Source organism: Heteronotia binoei, chromosome 1 (genome assembly GCF_032191835.1).
Source record: "Heteronotia binoei isolate CCM8104 ecotype False Entrance Well chromosome 1, APGP_CSIRO_Hbin_v1, whole genome shotgun sequence".
Taxonomy (NCBI): domain Eukaryota; kingdom Metazoa; phylum Chordata; class Lepidosauria; order Squamata; family Gekkonidae; genus Heteronotia; species Heteronotia binoei.
In genome coordinates this window covers 83,816,702-83,839,922 of record NC_083223.1, presented here as the reverse complement: position 1 = coordinate 83,839,922, position 23,221 = coordinate 83,816,702, and the positions used below count along the sequence as shown (strand labels likewise).

At 40.4% G+C, this 23,221-nt stretch overlaps 1 protein-coding gene across 2 annotated transcripts in view; it reads left to right on the top strand.

Moving 5' to 3' along the window:
- Window positions 1-10,041: 10,041 nt before the first annotated feature.
- LOC132570515 (transcription regulator protein BACH2-like) overlaps window positions 10,042-23,221 on the top strand; it is a 115,774-nt gene continuing 102,594 nt past the window's right edge. The window contains exon 1 of one of the 2 annotated variants that reach the window (XM_060237182.1): window positions 10,042-10,193. The gene's annotated coding sequence lies outside the window, so the exon portion shown is untranslated. The remainder of the gene's footprint in view (window positions 10,194-23,221) is intronic. The other variant, XM_060237190.1, reaches the window with a different exon arrangement.

Below are 23,221 nucleotides of genomic sequence, written 5' to 3'. Positions count from 1 at the left end.
TAAAACATACAGCCTGCAGGTCGGATCAGGCCCGCAGAGGGCTCCAATCAGGCCCTCCAGCAACTGGCTGCCATCTGCTTCATTTTCCCTTGCCTGCTTTTTTCGGTCGCCATTTTGTGTTTCTCCCCAGACAGGCCAGAGCAGCAAAGCAGCCTTTCCCTCTCCCCCTCCCTTTTCCCAAAGGGAGGAGGAGGGAGGAGCAGCCTCAGCCAATGAGGGAGTTTAAGTTTGCCAGGCTCAATTAATCACCCTGCAGAGCTACTGAGACAAGCCTCTCTAACTTCTAATGAATGAGACTTCTCCCCCTCCTCATGCCCCAGGGAAGGAAAGAAAGAGCCAGAGTTTCCTTTGCCAGTCCCCACCATTGGGAGAGCTACAAAAAGTGCTTTTAAGACTAGCAATGTTTTGGTGAAGATATGAGCTTTTTGCCTTGCTACAGCAAGAGATAGAGAGTTTTGTTGGGCTTGTTATGGGTGTAACTGGGTCCCCCTCCTCTTTTTCACTGTACTCATGCCCTCCAGTCTTTCTCAATAAGAAAGCATGTGAACTATTTAGAGGAGAAATATCAAAATTAGGCTGAGAGTGTGTTCCACCCCAGGTTTACCCAGCAAATTTTCCTTAATTTTTCTTTCACATTTTCCTTTGATTGGGGGTCTTGAATTTAGACTTCCCAAATAGTAGGCTGACACTGACCACTGTACATGGCTGTCTCTTTGTTCTTATAGTTGTTTTTTGGGGGGAAGTTGTATTTTTTTTTTAGTTGTAGTCATTTTTCTGGGGAAAATTATAGTTTTGTAGACAAGCACATAGCCCTCAGTCTGTGCCATGGTACCTTCACATGTTCTTGGCTAGTGCATGGAAGCAACTTCTGTACAAAAGCCCACAAGGCCTAGCTGCTTCATGTTCCTCTGGGTCTTAGGCTCAAAGCATTGACCATGAGATATCTAATGAATGTCAATGGATCAAAAGTAGGTTTGCAACTTACAGATGTGCACACCTGAACAGCACATATTCAAGACTGGTACAGCACAGACATTGTCTGCAGGTTTTGATGCAATAATTCATAGCAAGAGGTGACATTTATCAGACTGTAAAACAAAATATTGCAAGTGTGCTAATATTTTAAGCATGTTTTATTTTAAGTTAAAAAAATCTTTAATTGTGTCTGTGTCCTTTATAAAGTTTATATGTCCGCTACCTGGCATTACATTTTATGATACACATGGCCCGGCCCGACAAGGTCTCATTTATGTCAAATTTGGCCCTCACAACAAATGAGTTCGACACCTCTGCTATAAATGCTCCTTTTTTTTAAGGCTCCAGGGAGCTGTGCATTGTCAAGCCTTGGGATCAAGAAAGCTGTGAAATCCTTGTGTTTGTCCCTTGAGGGCTTGGATTTAAAGCAGGAAAAAAAATTTGAGGGAGGGCTCATCAAAGTTTGAAAGGACTTCTTTGTCAGCAATGGAACTAAGAAGATTGTTTGGCTCAGCTCTATAAGCCAGAGGTGTGACTTTCATATGTCATGGGCATATATGGTAGTTGTCCCCAAAGTCAGAAATAACATTTTCTTTTTCACACAAACATGGTGAAGCTGAATGGAAAGAAAGCCTTTATCATAGCCATTCTCATTGAAATGTTCCAGATTAGAAATTGGTGAGAGTCCCCCTGCCCTCCTGCTTAACCTTGATATCTCTTCTTTTCTTCCCAGAGAACCTTGAGTTTTTCTAGAGAGCTTGACAATAAATGGGAAATCAGCCCTCTGTTTCAGAGTAAGAAAATTACCTTGAAAGCCTTCCCTGCTGCTGATTGCCCTTGAGGGGTGAGGGCTTTTCCAGCTTTAGAATTAGGTTGCAGGGAAGAACATAAAGACAGCAAGTGTAAATCAGGAGGTTTCGCTCTGCCTTCTAATGTGTGAAGCTTTCCAAATGTAGAGGAGTTAATAGAATTCTTAAGTTTCAACTTTGGCCCATTCCTAATCTTGACTGATAGTAACTGCAAAGCATTCTTTTTTATGCATGGCTTGGTTTAGCAGACGTTTCATATGGCCAGAATCAAGATCAGTCTTCCATATCTGGATTTTTCTTCTCTTCATCTAGCTAAACTTCAGAATTAAAAATGAAAATATGTACCAGGTATGAAAATACCTGGATACTTTCTCATCTGAAATTGTTCTGACTCCTTCCTAAAACAATTACGTTGCTGGCTTTATGTGAAACAAAACATCAATGTTCATATGAATTTTTATAGTGGATCTTGGAACTCTTAGACATGCACCTTTCACTAAAACTCAGGGGCAGCCATATGGCTAAAAAAAAAATCTCATATGAGGGACAAGCATGTATAAAACAACCTAGGGTTGACATAAAAATATATAGCATAGTAAACTTGGTTTCTTCTCAAGCTTATTATCTGCTTATAAAAATCCCCCTACTTGTCATTTTGCGGATATATGGAAGGCTTATTGGAAAATTTATTAGAGTGGCGGGATTGAAGTATCAAGTCGTCTTCTTATCAGAATTTGTATGCAAAATCATATCAAGCTGTTTTTAAAAAAAATATTACAAAAATCCTTCAAGGAGAGGGTTTTATAGCATTTTTCTCCCATGGTCTCTCCACCATCAACTGCTAATCCTGTTTCAGCAAAACTCCTAAAAATACCCACATCTTTGTTAACTTTTTAAAATTTTGAAGATAGTGTATAAAAGTATGGCTGTGCTGGATGCTATTTTGATTGGTCAGAAGGAGTGACAATACTGCTTTTATGGGGAAGGTAGAATAGTTCCTGAAACATCCCTTGAATATATAAACATTCAATTTTCATGTACTTGCACACTGCTAGAGCTTCTCCCATAGTTTGTTTTTTTGGAGGTGCTATTCTTCATAGGGCTTCTTTCAAAGGTAATTCATAGGGCTTCTTTCAAAAGTAATCTCAGCCAGATGCATCACTTGATAGATGCAACGACATCACAGTGCTATGTAGTGTACTGATGATGCCACTTAAAGTAAACAAATACTAATTAGGAGAATGTCCTGGATAAAAAAGGGGCCTTTTGTTCTCTTTGATGACCATCTTCAAAATGTCATCAGTGAAGGCAGTCAGGGAGCTTCTGTTTCAGTAATATTTTTTTAAAACTCATGCATTATCTTTCTGACTCCTTTTAAATATATATCTGTGCTGAATCCAGTTTCTTTGAATTCATTGTTTTACTGCAAAATATATACAAGGTAAACTAAAATGATTAGGGATTGTAGAATCTTTCGGGCTCAAGTGCCGTGTTCTACTGGAGAAAGTTTTTCTTCCAGACGTTTCGTTCTCAGCTGCGGAGAACATCCTCAGTGGCGTTGCAGCCAGAGCAGGCGCTCTGACCTTCTTGGCTGCACAGGTCAGAGCGCCTGGTCAGAGCGCCTGGTCAGAGCATAGGTCAGAGCGCCTGCTCCGGCTGCAACGCCACTGAGGATGTTCTCCGCAGCTGAGAACGAAACGTCTGGAAGAAAAACTTTCTCCAGTAGAACACGGCACTTGAGCCCGAAAGATTCTACAAACCCTGATGATGTTACCAGCCGTGAAAACCTGAAATCTTTGATAAACTAAAATGGCTTGGGAATGTAGGCTAGTGAAAGGAATATTATTAATATGGGATATGTTTATGATGCTGTAAGTATTGGTGTATACTGCTGTGTGATGGAAAGCCATGATTCATGAGAAGATCTTAGGTAAGCTACCATTTCTCACTCTGCTCCTCCTCCCCAGTCCGCTAAGAATAAAGATGATATATTTATATACCATTTTTACCAGTAAAGTCTTCAAAGCAGCACACCATCCTAATCCTTAAAACAAAAAGCTAAATAGTAGTAATAACAACAATATCAAGTAGCTTTAGAAATGGTCACCATATGTGTTGTAAAAACAAATTGAGAATTAGTTGAGGGAAAATACCGTTTTAGGAAATCTTAGATTAGAGAACGGGTAGCAGAATAAGAAGAGTTTCCCTGACCGCCAAAAGATTTAATGAAGAGGATCTAGTGAACCTCCCCTTTGAGGAAATTCCACAGTGCAGATGCCACTATTGAAAAAGCTCTGTTTTTTGTAAACTGTAACTTCATTGTAGATAGTGGTGATAACTTTCACACTAGGCTCATTCTGGGTGGATAGCCCTTTTGCTCTTGGGGCTGCTCTCCATTTTCTCACAAGCTGGCCCAGAGCTGCAAGTTGGCCCGCCGCATTTCTGCAGCAAGCAAGATCCTCTTACCAACCGGTTTCTACTTGCCGCGGGAGAACGGCAAGCCAACTCGCAGCTCCGTGGCAGCTTGTGGGAAAATGGAGAGAAGCACCTGGAGCAAAAGGGCTCTCCACTTGGAACAAGCCCTAGTGCAAAATCGGTCCCAGTTTACAGAAACACTCAGAGGGATGCATGTAGGAGAAGGTGCTCCCTAAGGACATAGGCTGATTAAGCCTTTTAATGTCAAAAGCAGCAGATTGTACTTGATCTAGGAAAGATCACTAAGAATTTGTGTCGGCTGCAGGTAGAAACTGCAATACTCTTTGAGGTTCCTGAGTTGTTTTCAAGGTGATCCTCCCACATACTGTATGATAGTTAAATAATCAATATTATTGTAAGTCAGTATTATCTACAATATTGGACTAACAGTACTGGCATGTCTTAGAAGCTGTTGAAAGGGTTGATGAGCTAATGTACATGAAGTGCTTTGATCATTTCAAGTGCGCTATATAGATGTTTCTCTTTGTTGCATGAAAGGACATTTATATAGATGTTTGAATCTTTTCTTCTTAAGAGTCTCATTTCCACTCTAATTGTCTTGGCTTGGCTCAGTTCAGTGGGCAGAAACATTAGTCGTTGCACAGACCATGTAATGACCTTGTTGCATTGTTTGATTAATGGTGTTGCTGGTTGCTGACTAATACATAGCATACTCAGCCCAGCACTAACTAGAACAAATCAAGTTCACAAGTGGCACATTGGTAACACACAGTGGGCAGGACAGAGCTAGAAGCACATTCAGGTAAGATGAAATGTACTTCTTCCTCTTGTACATACTCCAGCTTTTATGGAAACTGGGAAGTTTATGTTGTTTTTATATCTCCTTTCCAAAGATCAAGACACTTCATGAAATACTGAGAATAGCAAAACCATAATGTGTCATTTAAAGCCCTGCAAATTGTATAATAAAATAGCAAACTCAGTCTGGCAATATCAAAAATTCCATTACAAACTAGCTGGGGAAGTATAGTTTTGTTTAATAACAAAAACTTAATAAAGGATGAACGTTTCCCAACTGATACCTGGTGATGTTTGATTTTACCTAGTTATACTTTCAGTAATGTGGCCTCCAGTTGTGAGGGTCTATAAAGGTTAAAAGCAGCTGATTAAAATATATCTTAGAAGCAAACTGGCAGCAGTTCTGGGATGTGAGACCTGTTGAATATGGTCACATTATCAGTACCCAGACAATAGGCACGCAGCTTGCAAATTATCTTCAAGGACAGCTCTGCATAATAGAACTTATAACTTTAATCATACCTTTGAATCACCTGTGTATAGAACAGCACAGCATCGGATCAAAACTAGAAAAAAACCTTTTAATGAGATAGGTATTCTCAACCAGAGCCACCACCTCTTTCTGAAGCAGGAGGCCTGAATTCAAGAGATCTTAATTTTATCAGACTGATGTCACCCTGTCTCACATATGTTTAGGATTTCATTGTGAGTCTACTGCCTTGGAGAAATACTTAGTTTTTACAGAAATATATCTTTCATAATTAATCCAAATGGTTCTTAATGGGGTTTTTTTGTTTTTAACATTCCATCTGTCTTGAGTTCACTAATTCAGTTGCATACCATTGTCCCCATCTGATTATGTGTGCTTGGAGTGAGAAGGAAGATTTTTTTTAAAAAAATTAAGGAATTGTTCATAAAGTGATGCTAAGTGTGTTAAACGTGTACATTTTTCTTTTTTGAGTGTATTCAATGTATCTAAGTAGGTAGGTACGGTATTTTCTGTTAGTCACTCATTTCAGAATGGCAGTATAAGCTATGTGGAATGGAGTAGACCAGACACAGATGTTTAGCAACGCATTAGAACAAGATTAGGTTACCACTTACCCTTGCCTGACCCCCTGAGCAGAGAAATTCCTGCTTTCATTTTATAGATCATGTGTTAAATTTGATCTGCTTTGGCTCGCTCCATGTAGTATAAGGATATCTAAGGGAACACAGGGAGAGAAATAGAGAGCAAGACATTTGCAAAAGGGGAATGCAGTATTTGGGATGCAGTTCCTTGCTTTTACAGCAGTGAACATCAATCACACCTTCCAAGAACGGCAAAGGACAAGTTCTTAACATGTGGTGTACTTGTGGCTAGGTTGCACTGCTTCAGACACCATGCTGGATACTCATTTGACAAGACAGTCCACCAAATACAAAATGCTCTCCACATGTCAGCATGCTGTGGAAATCGTTAAGCTAAAACATTATGATGTCTCATTTTCAGTGTGGAGGAAATTTTGTGTATGGAGTAACATTCAATCATGACGAATCCTCCACCCCCCCCCCCCCCGGCAGTTTGAAGTAATACAGGCCAGAAACAAATTTACGTCAGTGGGAACAAAGCCCTTTACTCACCTTTGCAGGGCTTTTTTTGTAGCAGGAATTCCTTTGCACATTAGGCCACATACTCCTAATATAGCCAATCCTCCTAGAGCTTACAGTAGGCCCTGTAAACTCTTGGAGGATTGGCTACATCAGGGGTTTGTGACCAATATGCAAAGGAGTTCCTGCTACAAAAAAAGCCCTTCTCCTTTGCCTCCATAATCTACTTTCTCTCTGTCACAGTATACTAGAGCAAATACAATTGTTTCTTAAAAGTCTGATTAGAGTAAAAGTAGATGAAAATTGGTCTATATAGGGAACCCTATTTCAGTATATTGAGTCAAATATAGTAGCTGAGTTTTGTTTTGCTTTTTAATCCTGTAGTAGAAGAAGAGTGGGAGGTAAGTATAACAAATAGATCTTGAGTATTATAACTGCATCCCACCTTTCTTCCATCGTGGCACTCCGTGAGTCTCTCATACTGACTGTACTCAGTCCCAGACGTTCCTGGCTTCAGCAGGTTGCTGTGTATCATATCCTCGGGTCATATTGCAGAGACATTGCCAGTGGGATTTCCCCCCCTTTCATGATACTTTTCCTATAATGAAATAATAAATTGGATGTGTGTTTGCTTTAAAGAACTGCAAAACATAATGCTCTCTGAGCCTTTGTAGTTGCTGCTGAATATAATCCATATTTGATTTTTCTTTCAGATGTGAAATAGACATTTCACTACTGTAAAATTATTTCATCAGAAATGCTTTAGCTGAGTGTATCAGTTTTTCTCTTAATGCTGCAGCAGCTTTATTTCTTCCAGGATGAATTACAAGAGTGATCCCAATCAGTATTCATGGGAATGGAATGACATTATGAGCTAGTCAGGTTTATTTGATGATGGAACTGGGGGAACTGAGACTGAGAACTGAGACTGGGTCAGTCTGCTCTGAAATAATCACAAGGTGATTCCACTCAGCCACAGAATCAGCCAATGGATGGGTTGACTCCTCAATGCTATGTGGACTGGGGATGGGCATGAACCAGGAAAATGGTGGTTTGTGTTGGTTCGTTGCCACAGGGAGTCTTCAGCAGGCTCTCCTTCACTTGCCCTCCAAGTTTGGTGAAGATTGGATTTAGGATGTCCGAGTTATAGCCCCTCTCAAAGCAGGTGCCCCAAGGAAAGGTCAGCTCCAGCTTCAGGTTTGGTCTCTGAATCCACAGCATGTAACAGCTTCCCAGCTGGGAGAGGTGTTTAAAACATTGTCCCGCTGTGTAGGGGAAAAAAGAAGTCTCTCAAAGCATCCCCTAAAATCCACCATGAAGCAAACAATTCTTCTTCTGCTCTTATGACAAATAACTCATTTCTCTTCATACTGCAAAATGAAAGCAGCTGAGTCAGGGTATGGTATTATACTGGTATATATGCTCCCATACAGCAGCTCTATGGTTGACTCCCAGAGTTGCTGATCAAACTATGAACAACTGTTTGGGGTGTTTCTAGGACTCTCCACAAGTCCACTCTCGGCATTGCCTAGAAATTGATTGAATTGATGGCTATCTGGAGAACAAACTGAAAAAATGAACCACCCGAACCTCCAAGGAAAAAAGGCAGTTTGTTTTTTTGGTTCAGGAAAGATGTGACCAAACAAACTGGTTCAAAATGAAACACAAACCAACCTGGTTCATGCTCAAACATTGGTTCATTTTATCAGTCCTTGCCCATCCTTAAATTTGACAGTCATTTCTGGTTAAGTCAAGATATTAGGGGGGACAAAGTAGGAAAGGTGTATGAATGAACCACCCGAACCTCCAAGGAAAAAAGGCAGTTTGTTTTTTGGTTCAGGAAAGATGTGACCAAACAAACTGGTTCAAAATGAAACACAAACCAACCTGGTTCATGCTCAAACATTGGTTCATTTTTTCAGTCCTTGCCCATCCCTAAATTTGACAGTCATTTCTGGTTAAGTCAAGATATTAGGGGGGACAAAGTAGGGGGGACAAAGGGGAGGGACAGTGGCTCAGTGGTAGAGCATCTGCTTGGGAAGCAGAAGGTCCCAGGTTCAATCCCTGGCATCTCCAAAAAAGGGTCCAGGCAAATAGGTGTGAAAAACCTCAGCTTGAGACCCTGGAGAGTCGCTGCCGGTCTGAGAAGATAATACTGACTTTGATGGACCAAGGGTCTGATTCAGTATAAGGCAGCTTCATATGTTCATATGAATACAACAGTGTTTTCAATTAAAGTTGAAACAAACTGAAGGGAGACACTGAGGTATAAGGAAGAGCAACAAGTTTCCCTTGTCTTGTGCATCTTCAGAGCAAGGTATCTGGTATTCAGGGCATTAGTGTCTGACAAAGAGAGCTTTGACTCTCAAAAGCTCATACCTAAAAAATCTTGTTGGTCTCTAAGCTGCTACTGGGCTTGAATGGCTCCCCTTTAAAACTATCCTCAGAGCAAGGCTTTAGGATGAACCATTATTATCTGCTTTTTATGGATGTGTAACTGATGACTGGTGTGTACATTGTTGTCTGTCACTTGATTACTACACTTTCAAGTGGTGTCCTGTAGGTATGAATGAGCCATCACAGACAACCTTTTATGGCACCTCAAAAGCAGTAATTTTCAGTAAACTCAGTTCACAAATTCAGCTGCCAGACAATGAGCGATAAGAAACAAGTGATGAGCATGCATATGAGAAGGAATTATGAGTCTGGCAGCATGCTAATATTTGCAGCAATCATGTGTCCCGAGTTCAGTGCCTCTCCTTTCCACAAGAAAGACGAAAGTGCTTCAGCACTTGCTAGTTCCCCTGCTACCCAACATGACTGAGAGTCAATTTAAAGACAATGCTGGTAAGGCAAAGCAGTTCACCCAGGGGACTTTGCTGATGCCCAACTTTTCATTTAAACTGGACTGCCCGACGTGCAAAGCAGTTCATGTTTAACTAGCACACCAATGCAACATCCACCTGGGCAAACTGAGTAGTGTTAACTGAGAAGCCATGCAACATTCCCCAGGTGGATGGAGCGTACATTGGCCCTTCCACAATGAGAGGTGGGAGAAAATGGTATGAATCCCATAGGAGCTACAATATATCTGTGCTCATAAATAACTACTAGTCTCTGTGGAAAGTATCAGTATAACAAAAATTGGTTATGTTCTTTTAGGTTACAGATTACTAACAAAAGTCAATTTAAGCAGAACCAATGTGAGAGTTTATAGATTAAAAATTCTTGTAGACTTACTGCAAGACCGTCTTTAATTCTTCATCAAAGCATTCTGAGAATGGGCATTACTTTCCCTAATATTGTTGAACAACAAGAGAAGATGTAGTTTTTAATTTCTAATGGGATTTTCCTTTTGGGATGGGATGGGGAAGATGAAGTGTTGGGTGCAAGCTTGTTTCTGAACGGTGTGTATTTAATTATGTTTTAGGTTGCCACCACCTAAGCTGAGCAGCTGGAAGCTTGTCCTGAAAATCTTTGGGCATTCATATCTTAATGGATTGCTGTAACCTGCTAATTTCTCCATTCGTCCACTTCCTAGTTTCGTGAAAATATTAGCCAGCACAGATCCTGGGAAAGTTACATGTAAGTCCTGCTGATGCTTATTTCATCATTAAAAATAAAAGACTGTGGAAACAAAGTATTTCTGTCTGGTTAGGAGGAAAAACAGTCAATCTACGTAGTGTTATAGTGCTTGTTAAAACATCCTAAAAGCTGTAATTCAGTAGATAACATGAGGCTGTGAATAAATTGATCCTGAAGTACTATTATTGTCTCTTTAAAAAACTAAATGGAGAATGTAATTTTGTCATTTTGTGGGCTTTATAAGTACCTTTTCTGCCACAGCAAAGCTTGGCACAAAGTACTTTATAAATAGCTTAGGTATTTGTCTCAAAAGAATGCTAGGATGTGTGTGTGTGTTCAGAATAATAATCCACAGTTAGACATGGAGACTTTAAAGTTATTTGATCTTTAAAAACTTTTCCAGCAGTGCATATGCCATGGGTGAATTCTGACAAACAGCCTTTCCTACAACCTAGTGACTTTTGTGATTGTCCACACTGGGGTCAGTGTCCATTAGCTTTCTGGCAAAATCAGAGGGTTATTTCCCCCCTTCAGATACTTCCCCCATTCAAATGCTTGCATGGCATCCACAAAGCTAGCTATGTAGCAGATTTCTGAATATTCACTTTGTCATGGATTCTATTATGTGGCAGAATAATCTGATAGTTCAATCTTCCCCTAGAGAAACTAGCTCTTAACTCAAATCTCTGATTTATGGAGTGCCTATATGTGGATGGCACATTTCAAATGGCTCCTATCTTGCCATGAGCAAATCAGGAGACCAGTTTCTTATATTTTAGTTGTAGCTGTGTCGTTGGCAGTGCACCTTCCAGAATCCTGAGAAACATCATAGTGATTACCAAGGGAGATTTCAGTATGTGTGTGTTATGTTTGGGATGTGTGAGGCCTAGGACAGATCCAGGATGGCAAGAAACTGGCTGTGTGTCATGGTAGGAGACAGCAAAGTACTACTCTGTCTTGAATATTTTCTCCTATATCATTGTGTTACTGTTGTTTTCTTGTGGAGGGGTGCCATTTAACTGAAAGCTGTGGCCCTAGTACTCAAGATAGCAACACCTGCATGTGTTTAAAGATGAAACCGCTCCCATCATGTAAAAAGGAATGAGTGAGGTTCAATTTTAAAAATGGTTTGCAGACTTGTGCAGAATCTTTCTTCCACTCACAGGTTGCTGCTCTGCAGTGTTTCTCCACAGTGTTCTCCTATCAGAGGCAACAAACTGTTCAGTAGCACTGAATGAAGTCCAATCTGTGTACATCTTACATGTGACTAAAAATTTAAGAGTTGCTTTGTAGAGGCTGCATATCATTGCACAACAGAGTAAAAAACAAAAATGGTACTGAGCAAATAGATTCAGGTGGGCAGCCATACTGGTCTGAAGCAACAGAACAAAGTTAGAATCCAGTAATACATTTAAGTCCAACAAAGTTTTATTCAGAATGTAAGCTTTCGTGTGCATGCACATTTTGTCAGATGATGAAATGGGTACAATGCTGCATATAGCTGGTGGGCAGTGGTTAAGCTTGCAAAATAGTACAAAGTTAGAATTTTTGCCATTGGATTCTAACTTTGTACTATTTTGCATGCTTAACCACTGCCCACTAGCTATATGCAGCACTGCTCACTGTACCCCCATTTCATTGTCTGTTAAAGTGTGTATGCGCACAGAAGCTTACATTCTGAATAAAACTTTGTTGGTCTTAAAGGTGCTACAGTACTGAGCAAAGGCATGGATATTTTTGTGTGGAGAGCAGAACAGTTGATAGTGTTGCTTGGTTATGGGCTATCCAGGTATGAATCCTTAACTGGCTATACAATTTACCCAGTTGCCTAATTCTGTTCACCAGAAACATTTCTTATACATATAAATGACCCAGTAACTATAACAACTTTATACATAGAAAAGTGCTGTTCAAATTGTTATCATGTGTGAAAAGTTATTCTTTATGCTGTGTTTGTGTTTTGGTCTGCTGCTACTTTAGGCAGGGCTGAGTAATGTGTTGTCCCATATCCATAGTTGCATTTTTGTAGGGTCATGTGATTACTTGCAGCTGCTCAAATAATTCTACCAGGATTACCCAGAGGGAATTCATGGAATGAAAATTGTGCTAGATCAAAGCTTGGTATTTGAAATATTCTGTATAACGACATCTGTCATTCACAATTGTGATGTCCTAAGCTGGACTTTAAATCATAACCTTATTGAGGACACTTTCACATATAATACTTTTTACACATACATGTGAAGTAGTTTGTGCTTACCCAGAAAATTGCAATGTGTGCCCAGTTATATGATTTCTGACCATATATTGTTTGCTACTCCCTATCAAATATACATCCAGTAGCAAGCATATGTGTGCCACGGTGTATCATTTGAAGAAGCTTCAAGAATATACTGCTGTTGGAGGGCGTTAAGATTACTTGGAGGGGATAGTGCTGTTTGATTTAATCCTGATGAAGAGTTATGACCTGCTCCAACAACATGCTCTGGCAGCAAACAAAACATTTGAGGCATACGTAGACCATTGTAGCAGTGTAATATTTCTATAATGTTCCCCATTTTTTCCAGCTGTCAAGTTGGAAATTTTAGGGAGTTCGAGAGAGGAGGTCTATGCAGTATTTTCTCCTTTGAAATGAATGAAAAGATTTTTAAGATGAGGTTTTATTCAGAATTATGTACTATGATGTTTTTTAAGACAATAAGAACATAAGAACATAAGAGAAGCCATGTTAGATCAGGCCAATGGCCCATCCAGTCCAACGTTCTGTGTCACAAAGTGGCCAAAAAAATTATATATATATGTACACGCATATATATACACACTGTGGCTAATAGCCACTGATGGACCTCTGCTCCATATTTTTATCTAACCCCCTCTTGAAGGTGGCCATGCTTGTGGCCGCCACCACCTCCTGTGGCAGTGAATTCCACATGTTAATCACCCTTTGGGTGAAGAAGTACTTCCTTTTATCCGTTTTAACCTGTCTGCTCAGCAATTTCATCGAATGCCCACGAGTTCTCGTATTGTGAGAAAGGGAGAACATATGAACATATGAAGCTGCCTTATACTGAATCAGACCTTTGGTCCATCAAAGTCAGTATTGTCTTCTCAGACTGGCAGCAGCTCTCCAGGGTCTCAAGCTGAGGTTTTTCACACCTATTTGCCTGGACCCTTTTTTGGAGATGCCGGGGATTGAACCTGGGACCTTCTGCTTCCCAAGCAGATGCTCTACCACTGAGCCACTGTACTTCTTTCTCTACTTTCTCCATCCCATGCATTATCTTGTAAACCTCTATCATGTCACCCCACAATCGACGTTTCTCCAAGCTAAAGAGCCCTAAGCGTTTCAACCTTTCTTCATAGGGAAGGTGTTCCAGCCCTTTAATCATTCTAGTTGCCCTTTTCTGAACTTTCTCCAATGCTATAATATCCTTTTTGAGGTGCGGCGACCAGAACTGCACACAGTACTTCAAATGAGACCGCACCATCGATTTATACAGGGGCATTATGATACTGGCTGATTTATGTACAACATTAGGTAGCGGAGGTGGGGAGGATCTAATTTCTTCCTCTCCCACTATTTCTTTCTCTGAAAGCCCCCATAGCCTTTCCCTTTTTCCTTCTTCCTTCTGTCCTCCCCACCTAAGAGTCAACCTACCCTTACTGCCACCTCATCTTCAGCTTTCCCTCTCCCCTCTGACAGCCTCTACTTACCTGTTGTGTGGTGCTGGCTACTAGGCCAGCTCCACTAGCATGGTAGCCAACCCTCAAGGACATGCAGGACCATCTCACTTCCCCATGCAGTATTTTCTCTTTCCCTCCTCCTAGAAATCCCTATATCCTCTCCTCTTTCCCAGCCTCATTCTTCCTTAATCAACCATTCATGAACCTACCTTTGATCTTCCTCCTGTTTTCAGCCATATTTATTACTTACTTGTTTCATTTATACCTCACCCTTTTCCATAGTGGGAACCCAGAGCAGCTTATGTCATGCTTCACGCCTCAGTTTTATCCTCGCAATAACCCTGTGAGATAGGCTAATCTGAAAGTATGTGACTGAACATCACCTAGCAAGCTTCCATGGCAGACTGGTGATTTAAACCCGGACCCAGTCCCAATGAGTCCTGCCTCCCCTGTTTTTATTGGCAGAAACCAAGCCTTGAATGCTGTGGTTGCCTAGCAACAGCCACTAAGGGCATTTGGTTCTTAAAGCTACAGGCACTCCTTTTATCATTTGGAGTTTTTTAACTCCCATTCCCATGTGTTTCTTTTAGATTTCAGATTTTTCTGCAAACCTTGCATGCCTTTTCTAGTTTGTAGAACAGGGGTGGGGAACCTCCGTCCCGAGGGCTGTATGCGGTCCTCGAGGTCACTTGGTGTGGCCCTCGGGGATTGCTGGGCTGAACTGAGCCATGTGGCAGCCTCAGCGCTGTGCAGCAGCCTCCCCAGGACCAGGCAGGGATCACAGGGCCCAGATGTACTGTGCGGCAGCCTCCCTGGGGCCTGGCTGGCTGGCCAGAATTGCTGCAGGGCCTGGAAAAGTTACTGTCACAGTTCAGTTTGCACTTGATTATCCCAGATGGTGTGGCCTAATATGCTATTGAGTGTGTGACCTAATATGCTAATATTAGGGGATGTGGTCTAATATGCTACTGCGTTCCTGCTGGGCTTTTTCTACAAAAAAGCCCTGGACCCCTATGCATTTGCCTAGGGTGGTGGGCCGGGTGCATGTGTGTGTGTGCATGTGCCAGGTTAGGCTCTCCCCACTTGCCTTCAAATAGAAAAACAATTAGTTGCAGTAATTTTGCTGGCCTGAATCATTCTCCCTTGGCGGAGTACTGTTTTTTAAGTTGATATTTTTTTATGGCCCATGAATGATGTTATAAATATCCATATGGCCCTTGGCAGAAAAAAGGTTCCCCACCCCTGTTGTAGAAAGATCTGCCTTGTCCATTCGGAGCTACAATAACTGGATTTAAGTATCCTCAGATAATTTCTGTGTGTAGTGTTGATACATACAACATATTTTCAGTTGTGGGCAGCAAGGCTAGGCATTGCATAGCATCACTTCTAGTCACCATACCAAACCTTTAATGGCATAACAGTTGCAAATAAAAATACACAGAGTATAAAAATTTAAACATTGGAGATAAAATCAAAATGAAACCGAGCTTACAGATGCATTCATATATGGTCAGATTTAAATTTAAGGATGTCAGCCAAAAATTTTGCCACAGCCTCCTCGCTAACTTCCCCCTCAGTATCATTCAATAAATAATAACAGGGTGGCAGAATAGACAAATCTGGGGAGAAAGAAAGCTTACAAAATAAATCTTTACAGAGATTATGATAAAAGGAACAATCAAGCAATATATGCTGAATTGAGTCGGGAATATTCGCTCCACAGGAACAGAGTCTGTCGCCTAAAGGGACTCGATGATATATCCCTTGTAAAACTTTGAAGGGAAAAGCATGAGTATAGAATGAGTTCTATAAGCAGGGAGATTAAAAACTTTAAAATCCGTCAGTCTAAAACTGTCTTCCACCCATGTTTCCTGAAGGAAGGCACAATCAAAGGATTTCAAAAAGTCCAAAAAATCTGAGTCATTCACTTTACTCTTCCACCCAGCTATGTTCCAGGAGACAATGTGGATATTCCTTGTGGCTTCCCTAGCTGGTAGTCAATCGATAATGGATATCCTTTCGAGCACCCTGGCGTCATCAGTGAAAATACAGCCAATATGTTGGGGTGCCCTTGAGCCATTTAGAGAGGGTTCCATAGTCAGATCAATTAAGTCAGCCGATGGGGGACAGGGGGTTGCCTGCAGGATCCAGGTTGATTGAAGAAACTGATTTCCCCGGCTCTAAAGACCTTTCTAGCTGCCGCTTAGTACATTCAAGTCTTACGAGGATCGCCTGTTGAATCTTTTGCTGGAAGACTCTCAAATGACTGCAGAAGGTCATCTTCTATTGAAACATTAAGGGGACTATGCATCACATCCATAGAGGGCTGCACTTCTAGTCAAATAAATGGAAGTGATGTCACACATGGCTGTGATGCTCTAGCAATTGTGAAAGGATTCTTGACTGTTGCAGCGATGCATGACATCACTTCCAGTTAAACTGTGACATGCCTCCTGCTGCAGGAATCTACAGTGGGAGATCTGGTCTGCCTAATTTTCAGGTATATCTTTTTATTGTTTAAAAGATACTGTATTTGTGCACTGTTAATTTGCTATGATACGTGTGGTGATGTATGGTGATGATACATTCATTATTGAGAAGTTTGGTATTGTTTAACCATATATGCTGTTGATGTTGTTTAACGACTGTATTGTGCCACCTTAAAAGAAGAAAAAATAAGCATTGAAAAGAAAAACAAATTTTATGGTAAACAAAAGAAAAAGTACTATTAGGACAAAAAAGATAATATTCTGAAGTAAGTATATAGTGCTGCAGTTTACCGTACTCTAAAATATTCAGTATTTCCATAATTGTGCATATGCATTTATCCTTCTAAATTTCACAAATATGCTACATAGTACAGTGTTGCATGCTAAGTAATAAATTATGTATTTTATGCTGCTAAAGAAATTTAGGTCTGGTAAGAAGAAATGTTGCATATATTTCAGTCCCTTTCCCATTTTTAAGATTTAAAAACAATCATTGGCTTCCCATTATCTGGAAATTTTACATACCTTTGCTTGGTAAAATTTGATAGCATACAAGTTTTCTGTGCTTCTGGAACAAAGAATAAACTATTGGATAGCACTATATGGATGAGATTTGAGCATTCAAATCAAACCTATGAATACTTGAAAGTAATCTTGACATAGATGCAATAAATTTGCATTCTGGTTTGTAAATTAAGGCATTTTTATGCCTTAAATATATTATGTTTGCATTTGAACTATGCTTATTTTAAACTGTAAACATTTATTTAAAAATGTTTTAATTAAGATAGAGAAAATTGATGCTTCATAGACACTACAGATATTACTTAAAAGTAGATATTTTCATCTACACCAGGTTGGTGTGGTGGTTAAGAGAGGAGGACTCTAATCTGGAGAACTGAGTTTGATTCCCCACTCCTCCACATGCAGCCAGCTGGGTGATCTTGGGTCAGTCACTGTTCTCTCAAGAGCAGTTCTCAAAAGAGCTCTCTCAGCCCCACCTACCTCGCAGGGTGTCTGTTATGAGGAGAGGAAGGGAAGGAGATTGTAAGCTACTCTTGAGTGAAAGGCAGAGTATAAATCCAACTCCTCCTCCTGCTTCTTCCCAATGATAATTTATTCCTCTTTCATGATTTTCACAAATTTATGAAGACACATGCTAAGTTTTTGGAAGTGTTGGTTTCTGTGTGTGTAAATTGAAACTTTCCCTAAATATTATCTGCAGCATCCCAGGCCACCTTTTCCAAATGGTATTGCTGACCTATAAGTATAAATTATGAGACTGATAGTAACCTGATCATGTACAAATCACACACAACCAAGTGTGCATTAACATCTTGTTTATTTGTAGCTAGACCAGGATCTCCATCACATGTACCTATGCTTCACATCATGGGGCTTCACATAGGGGCTTTGTGCATCTCTATATATAATGTTATCAGACGACGTTGAGCGGTCCAGCATCTATCACAGTCATAGAGGATAATAAAGCTAATGGAACTGCTGACACTTTAAATAGGATGGCATTGCAGTGAAAAACTATTTCCCTTTTTTATGTCTTTGCTGGAAACAGCAATATGCAGACATTAAATTAAGATAAATGCTACTTGTAACCTCAGTGACTATAGAATTAAAGCTTAGGAGCCAGTGCTTTGAAACACTTTCAGCTTTCCTTTCATATCACCATTAGTTTGACCATCTAATAGATCTGTTTAAGCATCAGTTTAAGTGATTTTAATTTTGAATTATTTTATGACTTTGATGCTGCTGTAGCTTTTGCAGGTCACCAACTGTATTTTCCTATTTTCAACCTAGATTGGCAATAATAGTTTTATAACTATGATAAGTTTATATTATAGGTTGCAGCAACAAGCAGTAGTGCTGTATCAGGCTTCAGCATTAATGGTCATCTAGAGAGACTGGAAAAGGTAGCTAGATTTACAACAAAGTCCAAATGCCTTGGACAGGCTCATGATAGAACTCTCGCTCAAGCTATGGTATATAGTGGTTAAGAGCATCAAGTCTCTTTTCTGGAGAACTGGGTTTGATTCCCCACTTCTCCACATGCAGCCAGCTCGGTGACTTTGGGTCAGTCACAGGTCTCTCAGAGCTCTCTCAGCCCCACCTACCTCACAGGGTGTCTGCTGTGGGGAGAAGAAGGGAAGGAATTGTAATTTGCTCTGAGACTCCTTCAGGTTGTGAAAAGAAGGATATAAAACCAACTCCTCTTCTCTTACACTCTGAATATATCTAATTCTGAACATGGCCTACAATGCAGACCAAAGAATCCACATGCACAGATACTCCAGAGAAATAATCACAGGCATTATAAAATAAATATGATGTCCCAGTAACAAGCACTTCCCTTTAAGTAGTTCAGCAACTTTTATGGACTGTTTTTGGCATGTGCCTAATGACAGTCATTTATTTCAGGACAGTGTCAATGAAAGATTATTTTAAAGGCAGTGCTGGTGGAATCCACTTTCTCTAACCTTAGCCACATAAATTCTATTTTTATAGCAGTTTCTGTACTTCCCTCTGTACTTGCCCCGTGTTGTACAGTCATTTAGTGTCTCGTCTTGAGGGTATTGTGGTTGCAACTGAGTGGTGTGTGACCCATTTTTCATAATACTTTTGAATGCTGTAAAAGCAGAAGTACTTAGAACATCTGCAAGATGAAATTATTTGCAGAAAAGCCAGGTTGTTTTTGTTTTGTTGTTAAACTTCTGATTCACCCTCTCATTTCACTCTGCATGTATAGAAGTGTCCATTTTAGTTCTATTTTGAAGCTAAGGAAAGAGACCACCTTTCAACTTATATCCAGGGCTTTTTTTTTTTCTGGAAAAAGAGATACCAGAACTCTAAAGAGGGAAGTGAAGGAGAAACACATCGGTGCCCCTCATGAACTTTTAAACATTTTTTTTTGAGAATTTTGTTTTCACAAAGAGATTCCGGAACTCTGTTCTACCGCATTCCCCCAGAAAAAAAACTTCCTTCTTATATCCATTTAAATGGGGCAGCCATATGAAGAGCTGATGAGTGGGTAGAGTTGGCTGTAGAACCTACAGAGTTGTAGACAGAAATGGCAGAAGAGATAAAGGGATATTTTACTTCTCAGGGTGAGCTTGTATTATTCCAGTGGCATTGGAACCCACCATCATGTCCTATAGTGCCGGGATACCTGCTGGATAACTATTTGGGAGGAACCCCTACTATGGCTCTTGGAATAGTTGATCTGTTCCAGTGTAGTTCAGATTTCTTCCTTTTATCCCAGTGATACTAAATAAAGTGGAACTTCAGCCGCTTTCATACTGCTGAGTACCCGCCTTACAAAAGTATTTGTGCAGATAGAGCGCAGGCTGTGGAAGGAGTAAGAAATAATCAGTGCTCTTCAGACAATATTCTTAGCTCTCATTGTCTTCTGAAAATATGTATAGGGAAACAGCTAGGAAATAGCCACAGATGCACATTGTCATGCTGTAGGAATGGTGAGGCATGCATGTGAGACATATGTCTGGCAAAATTCCAGGACTGTCCTCACACTGAAGGGCCAAATCAAACTGAATACAAGAGATTCTTAATTGGACCTCCCAATGTTTAGTTAAAGGCAGCTGTTGATGAAAATTGGCACTATTGGAGTGGCTGCTGAATACTTTTCCCTTTTCCTTTCCCAGTCTGAAAGGAACATAGTTACACAGGGGAGTTCTGCAAATGGATCTCTTCAGCATTGTTTTTTCCCCCTGGAAATAGCATTCTTATGGGGCCAGATTTGGATCCAGGAGTGGAGAGAGGCAAGGTTTTGTTCCTTAGCATGGTTTGGAGATTCAAAACTGACCCCACCCCCTCCCCCAGCTGTTATCCCTGGAAGGGAAGAAAGGGCAAGTATTGTCTTGCCCTCCCCCCAATACTGCAAATGACAGTTTCTTTTATTTTCTTTCCCTTTTTTGTTTTGTTTTTTTCATGTGTTTGTGTGTGTCTGCACCTGGAAGTCATGTCAACCACTGGTAACTGACCCCTACCAGGGGCCTGGAGGATATTCTGAGAGGTGGCTGAAAGCCTGCCCTATCCTTTCGATTTGATATTGCAAGGAGGTTTCCCATCAAGTACTAACCATAGTCAACCCTGCTTAGCTTCCAAGACCTGACAAGACTGGACTTTGCCTCTGCTTAGCTTCCAAGACCTGACAAGACTGGACTTGCCTCGGCTATCCAGGTCAGGGCTCTAATGACAGTTTCTATTGGCATATGGGGAGGATAATACACATACAAATCATTTGTTGATGAATGTCCTAATGTGATATCTAATTTGCCTGTAAATTAAAGTTGCTATTAGGACTACTGGTGAAAAATACTTGTGTGTTTGAGGGGTGGGACAGAGGTGAAGATACAGCAAACAGGGTAGGAAGGGTTAAACACCTGTTATCCACCATACACATGGTGTTCTAGTCTCATCTACATCTTACAACTGCTGCTTTTAAATTAAAAAAATCAAAGCATTATACAAGCTGATCAGATCTTCCACAGCATGTTTCTTTTTTTCCCAGTTGCCATAGGACCCATGGGTTGCTGAGTTCTGGGTATTTTCAGATACGGTTTCAGAATAGGAATACATCATAAGTATCCATTGTGCATTGGGATTGATTCCTCAGAGTACGAAAAAAAACCATTTAGAAATGTTTTTAGCAGGTTGCAGTGGGGAAGTCATTAGCTGAGTTGTAATGACTTGCATAGATTTCATGAGAAATAGTGTTGCAATAAAAACTGTAGTGGCCATAAGGACTTGCATTTTAAAAAAAGTTTTAATGGAAGAAGAAAACGGCTTTCTTCTTTAACCCCATTATGCTCTGCTATTTATCTAGTTTCAAGGTGGCTTTCCACTAAATACGCAACAGCTGTAAATGAAGTTAGTCATACACATGTTTAAACAGAAATGCCTTCAAACGTATGTAGAGTTTGCAGACGGAAAAAAAATTAGATATGCATGATGACAGTAAATGGGGCTATATTGCAAGGTCTTGTGTCATACTTACATAAAATTAGACTAATTTGCAAAGCAAGTTCTGAAGTTCAGTGTTTAGTCCCAGTTTCATACTTGAATGGTAACATGTTTCGATGTCTTTAGATATTCCTATGACTGTGATGGAATTTTTATTAACTCCTTGTAAACTTTCTGAGTAGAACATTCATACAATTCTGCAATATTAAGCCAGTCAGCAGCTTCTTTTCAAATCTTCTAATCTAAAGGATTTCCCAGTTAACTGTCTACTATGGACGCAAGTCATCCAAAGATAAGTACCTTGCTCCCATTTGTTTACACGGGAGAGTTAAGCAAGTTGCAGTGTTCTGCACCATAGCATGGATCCAGTGACCAGATCAGCCTGTTTAAGGTAGAGGGCCAACTTCTTGGCTAAATGGAAGAAAGCACTTTTTTGCAACTGCATTAACGTGCTTTCCCAGCAGTAATACTGGATACAGTATAAGCCCTAAGCTCTTAACAGAATTGGCAAGGGTCAGCTGAATCCCATCAATGGTGGGAAGAACAGTGTCTTTCAAGGTCCCAGCCTTCCCAAATTTGGCCACCCCTGGTCTGAAGCAACAGAACAAAGTTTGAGTGCAGTGGCACTTTTAAGTCAATGAAGTTTTATTCTGGGTATAAGCTTTTGTGTGCACATACACTTCTTCAGATACATGTCTGGGTACACGTGAAAGCTTATATGTAGAATAAAATTATGCTGGTCTTAAAGGCGCCACTGGACGCAAACTTTGTTGCATTTGTAAGAAAGACATATTCCTTTTACAGTTGAAATAGAGAACCAGCACCAGGATAAATGTGGGGCTTAAATCACTTATTCAGTTGTACAGGCCCTGTTCACAAGTCACACCGAATGCACATACAATCTGTATATAGTGTAGGGTTGGGTTTTTTAAATATGTGCCTTAAGTTATTCTCATGTTACATCCAATATTTGTATAGCTGAACATGTGATATAAGCCCCGCATTTATCTACTTACTGGTTTCAGTTTAAAAATTGAGTGCATTTGGCTGTGCCTTAGCAACAGGTGTACACTTGTACATGCAGGACACATGTGCATTTGCTAACAAAAGCACAGTGCTAGAGAGAGTTAGGGAGTCCAGTTTAATTATTAAGGGGGCTTAGATCTGTATTGCCTTCTTCTCCAAACCCTGTTCTCAGCCTGGGTCTCTTCTCGTGCCTGAGTCTCAGCTGTGGGAAAATGCTCATGGCGGGGTTTTCCCCGGTAGATAAGCCATCCCTTTTCCTTCTTAAATCAATCCCCTGCCAGCCCTTTTTTCCCCCTGCATAGTTACACCAGGTCCTGTTTTAAATCTGTGAGTCTGCTGTACCCTGCCTGGTTGGCCATAAATTGTTCCATATAGTCTATTATTCCTGCTTCTGTTTCTCAAGTCCAATCTGATGAGGGCTGAAGTGAGCAGACTGAGAAGAACAGACTTGTGCTGATATGAGCTATCGTTCTGGGATTTTTTTTTTACTTCGTTGCATATATGTTTATGTACTTGCCTTGTAGGTGTTGGGAGTGTGGGTGTACAAGAAAAATTAGTGGTTTCAAATAAGATTTTCCATCTATTGCCCTTTTATCTACCACTGAAAATAAAGACTCATAATCTGGAACCGTAGACAAAGCATAGTCAGTTAAATGCTCACGATTGACTTGTGTGCTGTAGCCTCTGTCTGGTAAGATCTACATTTTAGAGTTGGTTCCTATGGTGGAGGGAGGCTGGGTTTGTTAACATGAGGAAAACAGGTGTCAGGTTAATAGCAGTTACTCTGTATGTTCTATGGTATATGGACTGCATTTTTAAAACATGTTCCTATGT